General features: G+C 36.0%; 1 protein-coding gene across 8 annotated transcripts in view; it reads right to left on the reverse strand.

Moving 5' to 3' along the window:
* BNC2 (basonuclin zinc finger protein 2) overlaps positions 1-16,691 on the reverse strand; it is a 479,004-nt gene that overhangs the window by 294,416 nt on the left and 167,897 nt on the right. The gene's annotated exons all lie outside the window — the stretch shown is intronic.

The following is a 16,691-nucleotide window of genomic DNA, read 5'->3' on the forward strand; positions in this document are numbered from 1 at the left end:
GAGCAAAGAATCCTGTAAAGGATGATCATTTTTTAAAATGAACCTTAAATGTCTTGTTGAAACTCCAGAACAACAGGGTCATTTAATTGTGGAGGTGGGTAAGGGGGTTGTTACAAAGATCAGGGGAATTATCTGGCTATGGTTGATTTGGGTTGTATTAACTTCCAGCATGTTTCTTCCATTCCTGGCTAGCTGCAGTATTAGATTGCACTGGCCTAATTAAAATGGTATTTACATCCACTTTAAAAGGTTTTTTAAAGGTCTGGAGAATGGGTCAACTAGAAAAAAAAAATATGAACAGCATGAAATGATTATTTTTCTAAGATAAACATACCTCTAGGGTAAAGAAAAAGAAAGTCTTTTCAACAAATGTTTAGGTCATGAAGAACCCACAACATAAAACTGTGTCACTATCCTTTGTTTTCAAACATTATTCAATCTCAGAACTTAATGCTAACCATTCTATTTTAAATCATTTTGTTTAGTTTCTCTGATTATTTAAGTACTGCAACAAAAATTATTTGAGCACTGATTTACCCCATTATTTTGGAGAGAGTATATATTCTACTTCGGGCGAGCTTATCTAGCTCAATAAAAAACAATTGAATGAATGCATGAAAGGCAGGACAAAATCTGCTCTGTTCAAAGATACAAAATGGTAAATTAAAGGCATATCTGAGTCTTCACATACTCATTTTGAAACAAAAAAAAAAGTAATTTTAAATGCCTAAGCTGCTTAACCAGTCCAATTAGGACCAAACAGAACTTAGGGAGCAAAGACTGTCACATCACACTTCTGGGAAAGTAAGGTAGTCCAAAGTAATGCCTAAGTGAATTACTATAGTAAAAGTCACTAGCACCTTAGCACTTTGGATCTTTATTCATTTTATTTAAATGAGAGTTAAGGCAAAAATGTTACCTATGTACCAGAAATTATATCAAGACTATACTGATGCCATACAAAATGAATGGAAGCATGCAAAATATAAAACTGTTTTACCCTGGCCAGTTGGCTCAGTGGTAGAGCATTAGCTGGGTGTGTGGATGTCCCGGGTTTGATTCCTAGTCAGGGCACACAGGAGAAGCACTCATCTGCTCCTCCACCCCTTCCCCTCTCATTTCTCTCTCTCTCCTGTAGCCATGGCTCAATTGGAGCAAGCTGGCCCTGGGTGCTGAGGATGGCTCCATGGCCTCTGCCTCAGAGGCTAAGAAGACCTAAGTTGCTGAGCAACAGAGCACTGCCCCAGATGGGCAGAGCACTGCCTCCTAGTGGGCCTTCCAGGTGAATCCTGGTCAGGGTGCATACAGGAGTCTATCTCTGCCTCCCCTCCTCTCACTAAATAAAAAATAAACAAACAAAAAACTATTTTAAGTATAATTCTCCTGCCTCAAATAATTAGCTTGATTATTTATTAATTATTCCTATAAAATTTTGAATATCCTTTAATATTCAAAATTAAGTAAATTTGAATATATAAAAATATGGTAAAACCAGCCCTGGCTAGCTGGCTCAGCTGTAGAGGGGTCAGCCCAGCATGTGGAAGTCCTAGGTTATATTCCTGGTCAGGGCACACAGGAAGAGCACCCATCTGCTTCTCCACCTCTCCCCCTCTTGCTTCTCTCTCTCTCTCTTTCTCTCTCTCTTCCCCTCCTGAGCCATGGCTTCATTAGAGCAAGTTGGCCCTGGGCACTGAGGATGGCCCCATGGCCTCTGCCTCAAGCACTAAAAAAGGCTTGGTTGCTGAGCAATGGAGCAACGCCCCAAATGGACAGATAGCATCATCCCCTAGTGGTCTGCTGGGTGAATCCTGGTCAGGGTGCATGCAGGAGTCTATCTCTGCCTCCCCTCTTCTCACTGAATAAACAAAGAAAAAAGGATATGATAAAACTCGCTTTTGTATTATATCTAAAGTTGAAACCAGAAAAAAGCTATTTCCATGTTTTATATCTGTGGGGGAAAACATGAAAGAAAATGAAGTATTATATATTTTTTTCCTTTAAAAGAAGTCAAATTATAACATGATTTTAAATATTGTTACACTAACAGAAGAAAAATTATACCTACCATAAGGAAACTTTTTGGAACACCCTGGATTTTCAGATTTGTTGGAATATTATTTGTTCCAGACAATATGAAAATTCTAAAATATGAGTGTAACCTAGAAGTATTTTCACTGAAGCAACACAATACATTGGATAAATACTCTGCTTATGATTCCCTCCTATGGCCAAAGCACTGATATTTCATGTTATCATTAAGATCCCTTTTGAAAATACAGTCAGCTTGTAAATGGGCATTCAATCAAAAGAAAATAATTTGGTATTTATGATTAGAAAAAATAAATAATTTGGTATTCTGGAAAAGTAACTCAGTGTAACACACCCAGCTAACTACTATAGTACATCATCATCGCTGTGTAACAAAAGGCAGTGTGTCCTGCTTGAGGGTAACCTTTGCAATGCTGACTACTCCATCAAGTTCCATCTCTGAGATGCAAGGTATAGACGGGGTAGTTTTTTAACTGAGGTAGGAACTGAAGACCAGGAGGTACGCATTTCCCATTCAGGAGATGGGGAATTCCTTTCTGAAGAAGAGAAGATGTGTACCATGAGATCAGGCTAAACAGACCATATTCTTAAAGCTCTAGCTTTTCATGGTATAGAGACCCCAAGTACTGGAACAGCATCAGCATCTGTTCCCCCATAGCAACATTGTTAAGTACTGCAATGGAAATCCAACTTGGCATTGGTAAAACAGAATCAATGACTTGAGGTTAGGTATAAAGATGAAGAAGAATGTTGTCATGATGTTAGAGCTTTAAATTATGATGTGTCCTGCTTTACTTGAGGTAGTTTCCAACCATTGCTAACAGGATGAATCAACAGAATTCAAGAGGACAGAAACAGTGGGTCAGAAAAATGAATCTGTACTGAATGGAGAAACTTCTTCAAGGATCACCTATAAAAAAAAATCAGCCTTTTTGATTCAAGAAAGGTACTTTTTTGATTTAAGAAAATTAACTGGGACTATGGCAAAGTGACATGCTTAAACTTGATATTCTCTTAGGGATGAGCAGGCTTTGAAGCTCACAATAAACTTGAAATGGTTCTGTGGAATGCTGAGGCTTAATGTAGATGGGCTGGTGCCACTGTCATGCCTACACAAAACTATGTCAACCTGGGAATAACTGCATTAACAGCTCCGGGGTATTTAGAATGGAAGGCTTGCCCTTTTCAAGAATTTTACTTTGAACCATAAGAAGGCACTGCATTAAGTTTCCAACTTGTTTAGCACAGCTAAAATTAAAATACTTATTCTGATTTAGAAAGGCATAATGTTCGCCACCCACTTAGTTCATGTTACCTTCACACTAGCCCATTTTTAAAAGGGTAAACACAGCAGAGAGAGAAATGGCTGCTTTAAAATAGCCTGGCACATGGAACAATAAAACTAGGCATCAAATTCAAATGTTATTTTATAAAATGTAATAGCATCTAAAAAGGTATATTCTTTTACCCTCCATTCTTCACCACCCTCTTTACTTCATTGCTTCCTTCCCCTTGCATTAAAGATATTTTATCTAAGTCGCTGTTGAAAGGTTTCTGCAAGTGGCCACAGCTGCGCTGACGCTGAACTTCAACTAGAACATGGCATACCAATGTCATACGGGTAAACTCACAGGTGCTCCATCACAAGGTGTACCAGTCACTTCATTTGAAATACCTGACTTACAATTAAACAAACTGTTCATCTTTGGTCTTTTCTCCAGTTCAAGTCTTCTCTGCAGTTCTGGAAGCGCACGAACAGTTTGCTATGTTTACATCAGAGATGACTCTTCTCTGATTGGTGTCTGATCCTGTCCAGTGACCCTGAGCAACAAGACCCTAGGCAGAACCTAGGCACACCTAGACCTCACTTCCAGATCTGCTTAACAATGTGTTTCCTGTTCCCACGGAAATCAATAACAGGGTGACCTTCAATTTGAAATTCAAACCAATTAATTACCTGTTCTGTTGAAAATGCTGATACCTGATTTGCCTGGAGAATTTCAATTAAAGAGCCCCTTCTAAAAAATTTAGACAATGAAAATCTCATCTTACACAATATAAATGATGTTTTCTTGACTTGTATAAAACATCGGCCTTGCACAAATTAGTCAGGGGAAGTTTTCCCCCTGTGGTCCATATCCTCCTTGTGACATCATAATCAATTGCCTGGTAAATTGCAGCAATCCCACAAAGATTCAGAGACAAATATCCACTTCTTAAAGGTGAGATGAAAAGTTTTATTTTTTTACATCTCATTTTTAGCTTTCCATTTACATCAGTGACTGACATAAATACTTGGATTCTTTTCAGAATTTAGAAATTGCCCTTCTTCCCCTATAGTTCTAAAATTCTTACTTTTCTAATTATTAACATCTTTAAACCATTCTTTGTTTTGCTCATATATATTTTTTTTAATGTGTATCAAAAGAAAAAAAAACTGTACATCAAAACTATCAGCTCCAGAAATATATTTACTAAACTTTGTTTTTAATTGTGAAAAAAAAAATGAAGAATCTGGTTCATCCCAGTGGGGAATTCCCAAGATGAATGATCACATGCAACAAAACTATTATCTTCATCCATTAAAATAGTATCTAAAACAGAGGTTTCTATCTGGCAGCCAGTAGGCTGAATAAAGTCTGCAGATGAGTTTTGTTTGGACCACACACTTTAAAAAATATTTGAAAAGGTTGCCAACATTTAAAAATCAGGAGATTTCACATAAAAATCTGGATTTCTGGCTTCTCATTTAAAAATGAAGAGGCGGATCTTGAAACACTGGGCCCGCATTCCCACCTGCCGACAATTGGCTGGAGCTGAGGCACTGTTACCTCACTGTGGTTGACACAAGAGTTTTCTGGTCCACCACAGTCTCCACCAGACTGACTCCACTCATTTAACTTACCTTACCCACCACCTGGGCCTTTCAGTCAACTCCTGATCTCTGTAATGTCATACTCTTCCACAGAGGGTTTGCAGTTTGTGGAAGAAAAAAAGAAGAATATCTAGGAACACAGATTTAAAAATACTATTGCATGGGTTTACACAGTGTAAGACAGTGGGTAGCCAATTTTATTTCAAAATATAGTTGTTCCATTAAACATTAAGTACAAAGCAAAAGAAACTCATTTTCTATTTTCTTTCTGTTTTAATGTATTTATTAAGTTCAGAGAAAGAAGAGAGACAAAAACATCGATCAGTTCCCATATATGTCCTGACCAAAGATCGGACATACAACCTTTGTGAATTGGGACAATGCTCTAACCAACCAAGCTACCCATACAGGGCAAAACTCATTTTCATAATTACAAAATTTTTAAATAAAATCCAGGACTTGTGACCTGGTCTTATACAGTGGTTCAACTCACATTTACACTGGTTTTAAATCAATCACATTCTTCTGTGAAGCCCAGGAAAGATGTTCATGTCAAACTATTACTCAGATCCACAACCACTTTGTTCGTTCACATGTTAACACTTCTGCACTTCCTTTCCTGAAAGATCATGTACTTAAGTGAAAACTGACCCTAATATGAAAATAGAATACATCTTCAAGGTAAATTTTAAAAGCCAACATTTAGGATGCATGAACATTATCACAGCAAATACTCATCTTTACTGGCTCCACATGTATGCCACAATCTGACATTTATACTTCGAGTAAATAGACATTATTGCAGGTTCACATGACCCCAAAAGTCACAGCATATTTCCTTAAAAATTATTTTTACCTAAAAGCAGATGTCTATGACAAAGTTACCATTGCTTTTGTTCTTAACTGAAAGCAAATGCAAGAGGGGAAATCTTTTAAATTTCACTATTTTCAATCAACCACAACACAGTATTGCTACCTATTAGTGAGTTTTACAAACAAAAGTACTCTATTTAGTTAAGGAAAGAAAGTACCTTTTTGCTTCATCTACTATACTAACAGACAATCTCTGATGTACTCTGTAGTACCGAAATATCAATACATTAAATAAGCTGTGATCAGATATTTCCAATTTATTTTAAAAAGTAAAATTTAAATCAACTTTAGCATGGTGTTTTGAAATTATGCTTCATCATTAGACCATATATTTTATTTATTTATTTTTCCCAAGAGAGAGAGAGAGAGACAGAAAGACAGGAAGGGAATCAGACGAGAAGCATCAAATAGTTGTTGCAGCACTTGAGTTGTTCATTGATTGCTTCTCACATGTGCCTTGACTCAGGGGCTCCAGCTGAGTAGTGACCCTTTACTCAAGCCAGTGACCTTGGTATTATGTCAATGATCCACACTCAAACTGGTGAGACTGCACTCAAGCTAGCGACCTCAGGGTTTCAAACCTGGGGCCTCAGCATCCAAGTCCATGCTCTCTCTATCCATAGTGCCACCACCAGTCAGGCTGATCCACATCTTGAAAGATTATTTTTTAATCAGGTGTTTCCTTCCCAAAAGAGAAACACTTTTCTCCCATTTTTCACCTTTAGAAAGAAATCCTGCAACACATGCCATATTTACTTCACAATCAGACTTTAATCTCCAAATTCTCTTGATTCTTAAAAACTTTAACAAGTTTAAGTAAATAGTTCACAAAATCATAATGATCATGCTTCATTCTGTAACTCCCCGTTGAATGAGAAAGGACAAAATGCCTTAAGTATCAGCTCCATATAGTCCAAGGCCCGATATCTGAATGCCAATATGATGCATGACTTATGAAAATCATGTTTCCTTAACAGCCATTATGTTTGAAATTTGAATATTTCTTTAAAATAACTTGATATAATTTAAGATTAAACTTATTATCTTTCTTTATTAATGGTATAGCTTTAGAAAAAAATTAAGACTTCTCAAATAATAAGTAAAATGGTAAAAAAAAAATTAAAACATGTATTCTAGGAAGAGTATTCATGACATTCATGTTGATTTATCTATAGCATTTTAGAAAAGGAATTTTAGGAAACACACACTAAGCTGGTCAGCTCAAGTTCACATCATGGCAGCTGACTGCAAAGCAGTTCTAAAAGAGTTCTGGCTTTGTTATTTCTATTCGCATTTTGTCATTTTAAGAGAAAAATATAAAGTGATATAATGAATGTTCAATAACATTTAACCTGTGTTCTTTGAGGATAAAAAAAAAATTGTGCTCACTTAACTCCTTCCTTATTTTTATTAACACCAATTTCTAAAAAAAAGGGTATCTCAAATTAGGCTTATGTTAAGGCTCGTTTCAGCATTCTGCATTTGTTTAAAAGAGGGAGAGAGACAAGAAGTACAAGAATACTGGCACATTCAGAACAATGGGTTATCAGCACACTCAAAAGGCAGGCAGCAGTTGGTTTATTAAGAAATCATCAAAACTAGCTATTTGTACAAGTTAAAATAACTTTTATCACTTTTTACCAAAAGGGTGTTTTTAATATAATGAACATCCAAGCTTCTATGGTCATGAGAAAACCTGGAATATATTATACATGCACGAACGTGGCCCAGGATGCAGGATATGAGATGGACTTGCTATCAACAGATTAACACTTCATTTTCATTAATCTCACCACAGGTTGTGAACATTCTTTTTCTGATTTGAACAACAATGGTGCATGAAAAACCAAGCTGACAGGCAGGCGGGGTTCATTAAATGCATAAGGCCTTTATTCCCATAACATACTTCACCTGTATGAAGCCAGGGTTTGGGCTTCCAGTCTGGCTACTGAAACAAGCTCTCCCAGATGTTGAACTTCTGGTTCTATCCTTCCCACTTAATTTATAATAAATGTCGAAAGTAGAGTAAAAATGAAAAAAAATTTTTCCACAATTGTTTAGTTAGATTATAGGATTGGCAGCACATTTTAGGATTTATTCAGTCCCATGATTATTTTTCAAAGCTGTCCAAGAAAACAAAACAAATCAAATAAATAAATAAATAAAATAATAAAAATAAATGGCTGGTAAGGAAAATGATGTGATTTGTAGTTTGAGTCAAAGAACCTCAAAGATGGTATCTCCTTAACTCTAACTTATAGTTTCTTACTGATTAAAAATGGCAATAATTTTCAACATAAGAATTAACCTCTCTATTTCCCAACAAATGACAATGAGCTTCACCAAAAAGTTACACTCAAGGAGCAAATAGGTTATAATGTATAAGGAATCATTGAAATGAGATTCCTAAAATGGAGAATTCCTTTTTAGGATGACCGAATCCACACTCTCACCGCATTTGAAACAGCCATTAACAACTGCTCAACAAACCTAGAAATAAACCAATTCCCATAACCAATCAATAGAGAGGTGTAGACTTTCTGCTTGTCTGTGCTTCACATGTAAGTGTACTATCACATGACAATACAAAATGTATACTATTTTCCATTGCAAGAGAGTATGTTTTTCCACAGAGTCTAGAACTGGGCTTTGGTTTGGGTTCTTTCTGGTACTCTAATAATACTTATGCCTTAAAAAATAAAAGAATAAAAGTAGCATTAGATAAAGCAGCAGATAACCTAACTGACTCTTGAGTTAGGTTTTGATATGAGATCAACAAAGAGAATGTTCATGAATATGCTCAGTGTGTAATTATTCTCCCACGTTTTGTAAGTGGCCTCCCAGTCATGGTCACTGCCCTCTGGCACTGGCAGAGGACACAGTAGTGGACAGCTTTCTTTACCTATGCCTGATCAGGTGCCCCAAACAGCCATCCTAATGATTTAAGTCAATGAAATCTTTCTTGCTTTTTTTTTTCTTAAAAGAAAAAATAAACATTAAAACCCTGCCAATGGAGATTCTCATTTTATAATTAGTTTTGTTATTATATTAAGCCAGCTGAAAGTAATTATTTTTGGCATGTAAAATACTCATTATCCTGAAATTTTTAGTTTTAAACCCTCCAGTTCAGGCCTTCTGATCAAATATGAGTCCTAAAGAACTGCCTAGAGAACAAACATCCACTAAAAGGCACTTTAATAAAGTTGAAAAATTCATGACAGTCACACAAAAGCACAGCAGGTACAATACTGAAGGCTATGTCTTTCCCACATAGAATATTTTCTACTCTTGTCCACTTGAACAATCTGTCTGCCGTGTAAGACAATGAGTTCAAATTTATTAAATACAAATAATACATGCCATCCATTAATATTAGCCCTGCGATCATTTCAATTCCTTTTTTAAATGTTTCATTTAACTTATTAAATAACTGCAGTTTGCCTCAGAGTCACACCTTCAACATACGGAAGGAAAACTTTGCACGTTTTCCTCCTCCTAAAGGAAATGCTTTCTCTTGTGTAGATGGAAGTCTAACTGTACAAATTAGATACATCCAAGAATTACTTTTAAAAAGGAGAAAAAGAAAAGCAAAAACTCTTTTCAGTTAAGTACTTTCTTACACAAGCAAAGGATCAAATTGAGCTGCCTTTCAGCACCTTTAAATGATAAGCCTGGGCCCCTAGTTACACGTTTTTATCACGCCCTCACTTAAAGAACCCTTCCATAGCAAACTCGGGGCAGTCTTCCTGTCAGCACTTACACCCTGAGGACCACATCTGAGGGTGGCACCTCTTTCCAATAGCCCTACCAAATGATGTATTGGCAAAAAGATGCCTTATTCAATTACTGTTATGTTTCAGGTGCATTTAAATTCTTTTATATTAGGGCAAAAAGAGCCAGTGAAAGTAAGGGGAAATTCAGAAAAAGAGAGATGAGGTGAAAGGAGAATAAAGTAAGAAAATAAAATAAAAAAATCAGGTCTATGGGAATGGGAAAAGGAAGAAAGAATAGACACACCACGTATTGAGGTCATTAAGTAAATTACTGCCAACCAAATAAAAGTGAGACTTAAATCATAGCCCCCTCAACAACACACAAACCCTAAAACAGTAGCAAAATAAGACTGCAATCCAAAATTATTGAGTAAATAAGATGTCAGATATGCTCAAGAGAATCAGTGTTTCAATGAGTAGCTTCCTACTGTTCAAGATTATTTTTATTTAACAGAGAGAAATGCAAAACTGATGGGCTTAATTAAAGAAAAACAAGAGGATATTATTTTGTTATTAAAGGATCAATTCTTTTTTTGTTGTTGTTGTTAATTGGAATGATGATTAATAAGCTGAGAATTTGAGTTCTAAGCTAGCTGGTTTGAGTGATGCATTGTTTTTCCACAAGCATTTCCATTAAGGAAGGCTCCGTGAAAGAAGAAATGATACAAGGCTTCCTCTCTTCCCTTGATCTCTGATTTTGCGGCATGAAATGCTATGCAGAGTGTTGAAACAGAATGACACTGCACTCTGTTCTCACCCAAATGAACTCTGGTCATAAATTTTTCACCTTAGGCTTTGAATGGACACTGAAATTTGCTAGACTTCCTACAAGGAATGTACAAATTTAAAAAGAATCAATACTTTTATTTTTCCTATTCTCTAAACTTTCTTTCAAACCTGGGGAAGGAGAAGGCAGTAGAAGTCATGCTCAGTGAGATGTGGGTACCTTGGATATCAAAGCCCCAGGAATCATTTTGGGGATGTCATAGGCACATATTAAAACTCCTTAGAGCTAGAGCTGCTCAGAATGTTTTTCACCTTATTTTTCTCAGCTGTTTGCTAGTTTAGAGGAAAACTTCCCTCTTTTACACAATGTTTTGCTTGTATGTCGGGGGGGGGGGAAGCTGTTAATCTTGAATTATGACTCTTTTCCTTTATTTCTCTAAAGCTTAAAAATAGATGTCAAAAGTTCCCTGAAAGGGTCTTTGAACTCCCTTTTTCCTCCTCTCCCTGGTCCTTCAGTAGTTGAGGATCACCAAGCAAAATGTGGAAGCCAGCTGCTTTTCGGGAAATAAAAATGGCATCAGCTTTGGCAGACAGGGGTGAGATCAATCATTTTCTACAATCCTCACACGATCTTCTGACCAAGGGCTACAGAAGGGTGGTTATATAGTGGCAAAAAACATACTATGAAAGATACGAGAGGGTTTTCACATGGTGGAGAATTCATTCTACGCATGTAACAAACCAGGCTCCAGACCTCATGAGAGAGGAAATCTTGGAACCATTATATTCCATGTTCTTTGGATAGTAACAAGCAAGGAGTTTCAGAGAAAATTTCTCTCACTGAAAAAGTCATCCCATGATTCTCTTTTTTCCCTACTTCCACAAAGTTCCCTAACAACACTCTGCAGGGAGGGGAAAAAAGGGTTAATTCCTAGATCAATTCAAACATTATGATTCAAATATAGACACAGGCTAAAAGTAAATTCATTTCTTCTGTCGTTCCTTTTGATACTTACATTAAAACCAAGTATCCCAAGTTGAGAAAATACCTCTTCAGCTGTAGATTCATTAGCTATTCATATTTATAATGAAAATCCTCTCAAACGCTTGGTAAATTGATAAGGGTAGAGGCCCAATGTAACTGTCTGTAAGTGGCTGTGTGTAATGCATCTAAGGTAGGAAGGGAGAAGCACTAAGGTTTTTGTTTTCCATTGAAGCGGATAACGCCGGCTCACTATCTGTAACGGTCTGTTCCTTTGGAATCAGCTCTCTGTGTCACAACGACCTGGCAAACTTGAATGCTTTCACTATCACTAGAGTCCTTGCAATCCTGCTTTGGCTGTGACCCATTCACTTTTGCCCCAACTTCGCAGAGATGCCTTACTCAGCATCTAATTAGTTAGGGAGGCTCTGCCGCAGCTCTTAACCCTGACACAGGAGTGGGAGTCTATGCTGCTGTGGTAGCCCAAATCTGTCCTGTCACTACATTAATCAGATTTCCATAAAGGCATGCATAAATAATTGGATTTATCAGTGAATGTTAAGATATAATCATAAATATAATTATAAAAAATACCTGCAATTATAGATATCTGGCACCTTTAGGGATTTATTTTTCAACTGTGGTTACTTGACTCACCTTAGCAAAAGGCTTTACAAATTATACAAACACACAGTACCGGTTTGCAGATGACAGAAAAATGAGAAAATTAATTTCAAAATGACACCTACTATATTCAAATTCACTTAACGTATCGTGTTGAAAATACACTTGAAATCTGCAGACAGGTTTTTATCGTATACTTCATACACATCTGAGACTATGTTTGTGCATGCTTTACTTGCATTAACATGTACATAAATACCAACCAGATGACCTACTACTTTTCCATTGCTACTTCCCCAGTATATTACAAATTAGACAGTGTCTTTTAAGTGAAGTCTGTATGCTATACAGACTTCCACAAGCACCTGTCCATATGCTACCATTTGTATTTTAACAATAATTCAAATATTCCTGTTTTCATGTTACATTATCAGATGTATGTTAAGAATTATATTTTAATATATGTCTATAGTTAAAACTTCAAAATAAAACCTATTATCACTCAAATGTTAGAGAGGACATCTAAATAGGAGGTAGCCTAGCCTAATCATTCAACAGGCTGAAATTACACGCCTCCTAATACAATATAAATATTTATGTTAGCATCACGACCATAAGCTTGGTCAATTTAATTCTTTTTTTAGTAAGACATGATCAGTGAAACACACCAAGAAGGGGAGGAAAAGGGAGGAGGAAAAAGTGCAGAAACCTAGGGATGGATGATGCCTGGCAATGAAAGTCATTTTCAAAGACCATTAACTATCAACTGCTTTACTCAGGGCTCTGATTAAATAAGAATATACATCCTATGTTTAAAAAGATGTCTACATGAGTGGGACTGAGTTTAGAATAAAAACGTATTGTATGAACTATAAAAAAAGAATCAAACCACAATATACAATTAGGCATCTGACTTATAAGAAAAATGGTATATGTACGAGCCTTTTAAGCTGTTAGTAAATAAACACTCAAATTATTTAGGAGAGAGGATAAGAAGTCAGACAAAAATAGCATTTCCAATTTAAAGTACAGATTCAAGAAAATGAAACTGTTTGCCTACAAGAATAGAAAGAACTAAGAGACTACTAAGAGGAAAATTTGTATCGAACACATTTTTAAATGGATTCCAGCAATGTTGTTATATATTTCTTACAATGTATTTTATTTATCATTTCTCTGAAATGTGCTAGATTTGATATTAGTAAGAAAGTTTACTTTACTCTGTCATATCTCTGGCAAGCAGATGCTCTGGTGTTAATGTAAATCGTTGATTTAATTTTTAGCTTTCTTGGTTTGCCCCTCACCTATCTAGAAAATTATTTCTCTGGTGATAACTAACACATCATGCTAATGAGAGACTCTAATGCACAATAGAAAAATGTCACTATTAATAATATTTGCATGAAGTTAAATAAAGCAACTGTAAGAGAATGTCAGACAGTGTTCCTTAATAAGACACAGTTTCACAATGAAATTATGTTGTTAATTGTGTTACATCATTGGGTGAATCCTAAATTACTACATAATGATACACAGAGTCATTTATAATTCTAACTTAGTATTTCACTCATGTCTGAAGAAAGATCTTATTAAAGAATCTACATTTTATTTGAAAATGTTAAATATACCTCACCAATAATTAAAGAAAAATGTCTCTAGTAATGTAAATGTGTAAAATGTGGGTTATAGCCATTTACCTGTTATGGTTTCATTTCTGAAAAGATTTCAAAATATATTAGACTATTACATCCCTTGAGGTACCTACAAAGAATTTTACATGCTAGTCTCTCAAATACACAGAACACTACAGAAAGATTACCTTTTAAAACCTGATTTAAAAAAAAAAACAAACAACTTCCTAAAGCAGGCCTTATTTTCTGCTTTTAACAAAATCTTCACAAGGTTAAAATGGGCCAAATAACGTTCTGGACTCTAGGAGATGAACAGAGAAGATGAGCAAAAGGTCTCTGGTCATCCTCGGCCTGTCACTGATCAAAGTAACCCCAGTAAGAACTACCTTTACAGAAGTCAAGAGTCCTGCCCTTTAACGTTATCAAATGTTTGTCTGTAAAAAATTAGCTTTTCAAAATATAATTGACTATGGGAGACAAAAATGTTGAGAGGCAGGAAAATGCACACAAATTGTTATCTCTTAAACTTTAGGAGAACATATTTAATTCTACCAAATCTAAATTGGCTTCACATTGTGGTAGCTTTTTGTATTAGACTGAAAGATTTACGTATAAGCAGATCCAACTTCACTCAGACAAAACATATAACAAAGATTTTTATATCTGTACTTCCTAACTTACCTATAAAAGACACAAACCTAGATTATTGAATTTCAATATTCATGAGACATTTCCCATTATCGGTTTTGCTGTAGTTAAATAATTCTTCTGGTGGTGAATTCCCTATAACTCAGTTTTGAAATCTACTAGTCAGTCTTCTCTAATATTTAATGAAATGATCAGGTAAATCTAATAGTTTTTATGTTATTACAGAAAACTTTGAAATAAAAAACATACCAAATAAATTTTATTTCATGGTAAAAATCAGGGTTTATTTTCTTAGAAATTAAAATAATCATAATATAAAACCCTTTTAATGCCTTAGCAATGAGATAAACAGAATCTTGCAAAGCTGATTACCCTGTACAAACTTTTACCTGTAGTAAGACAAAAGCTAGCTTGATGTTTATATTGAAACTAGTATTCCTTGAAACTGTTGGCTTTCACAGATATCATTTTAAGAAAAGTGTCTTCTTACCCATGCACACATGTACGTACGTACACACACACACACACACACACACACGCTGAATCAGCACTGCTGATGAACTAAGGTAAGGAAAATAAACACATTAAAAATATAGAGCACATATATTTTTAAATTTACACATCATTTGAATTAAAGTTTACACAACATTTATACAAACTAAAATGTCATCCCTGAAGGAGAAAAAGAAAAAACCATGTAAACTCATACCCTCTTTTACATGCTTTCCAAAAAATGCACAGAAGATAAACATTTAGTAACCATGACAGAAAAAGAGGGGGGAGTCGCTAACTATATCAAAACCAAAAAAATAAAACATAGTTAGTTAAATCATAATACTTTTTTTAAATTGTTATTTTCTCCCTTTATTGTACTACTATTCTGTGAATAGTATAATCACTATAGTTTTAGAGAGCATAATTATGTATAAATTACTTTCCTATATTTCTACCCTGTTTATACAGTCACTGAAACTCACTATGACACATTCATATACACAGGTACATACAAAATAGATCTTTATATACCCACACAGTCAAATAGCTAGATCAAAGACATCATAATAGCTTAGTTGTACAAATTTCTCTCTCTGAGCGATTTCAAATCATTTTCCTAATTCTGATCCATGGTCTATATAATTTACTTTTATTTGTTTTTTTAGCTAAAATGTTTTCCACAACTTAATGTCTCCTTAGATTCAAATCTACTTGAAAATGGGTTAGTGCCAAAGAAGCAATCTAACACCATCTATGTGGTTCAATAGCCATTTATCAATTGATCATTATCTCTATCTGGTTTTATTAACTCTTTTCTAGCTAGAGGGAGAACTAAACCAGTCTTTCCTTCACACACACACACACACACACACACACACACACACTACCCTGACCTCCACTAACTCATGCAAAACCCTGAAGGTAACATCTAATTTTTAAAGTGTGACTGACACAAGTTATTCAGTCCTAAGGTCAGTGAAAACACACTTTGTGTTCTAACCATGAACAGAGCCACCCAAGCAGGGCTATGCCTCAGACACACACCTCTTAAAGCACACTGCAATGACAAGAAGTATCTTTGGGAAGAAATGAACTTCACTTGCAAGAATAGGAAATTGCATATAAAGAGTTGCTTATTGGGTTTATGTTGATTGCATTTAAACCCCAGCTTACTGTATCAGCAGTAATCAGGGTCCCTCTACAGGATATGTCAAAATACACCTTATTCAAATGCATTTATCGTATCTAGCATTGTGTGATAAAACTGTTCGCTAGCTAAATACTACAAAACCCTTGCTCTGTGCACAATGTTCTGCAGATGTATTTCTAAACTTGTGGTAATTTATAGCCTAGCAAATTGTCTTCTTTCTGTCGTTATCAATACTTTTAAAAATCTAAACTAAGTCAATAAAATGTTTCTCATGAACTCTTACAAACGAAACAGGGTTGTTAGGTTTGTTTGTTTTTTTAAAGAAAGCAGTTGTGTTTTTTAAATGACTGAAACAACATCAATTTCTTAACCGTCATCTGCTTAAAACCCAAGTATTTGTCAGTAATACTTTCGTGCTATGTGGATGATAATATTATACTAACTCTTGCTTTGTGTGGGTTTGGAGTAGGCTTTTGAAAAGCAAGACGTGTCTAGGAGGGAGGCACCAGGGAACTTCCCTCCCTCGCTTGAGCACAGTCCAAGATGAAAGTTTCTGGGTTGTTTCCCTTTGCTTCCTCTCACCCTCGCTCCCCCTCGGAGCCGCAGAGCCAGCAATTGTGCAAGAGGAGCCGAGCGCGCAGGGCGCGTATCTCTCCGAGCGCATGGTACAAGCCGCCGGCTCCGGTGATTAATTATCAGTAGCCGCTGGCCTCGCAGTAACATCTCGGCTTTCCCGGCAGAGCCAGCACACCCAGCCGCCGCCAGCGCGGCCCGGACCGAGGAGCGGCTCTGGGGAGGACACCGAGGCTGCTCCCGAGTGTGAGTGTGCCGGCGGGTGGGCGGGCGTGCGGCACCGGAGCCGGAG

Source organism: Saccopteryx bilineata, chromosome 2 (assembly GCF_036850765.1).
Source record: "Saccopteryx bilineata isolate mSacBil1 chromosome 2, mSacBil1_pri_phased_curated, whole genome shotgun sequence".
Classification (NCBI taxonomy): domain Eukaryota; kingdom Metazoa; phylum Chordata; class Mammalia; order Chiroptera; family Emballonuridae; genus Saccopteryx; species Saccopteryx bilineata.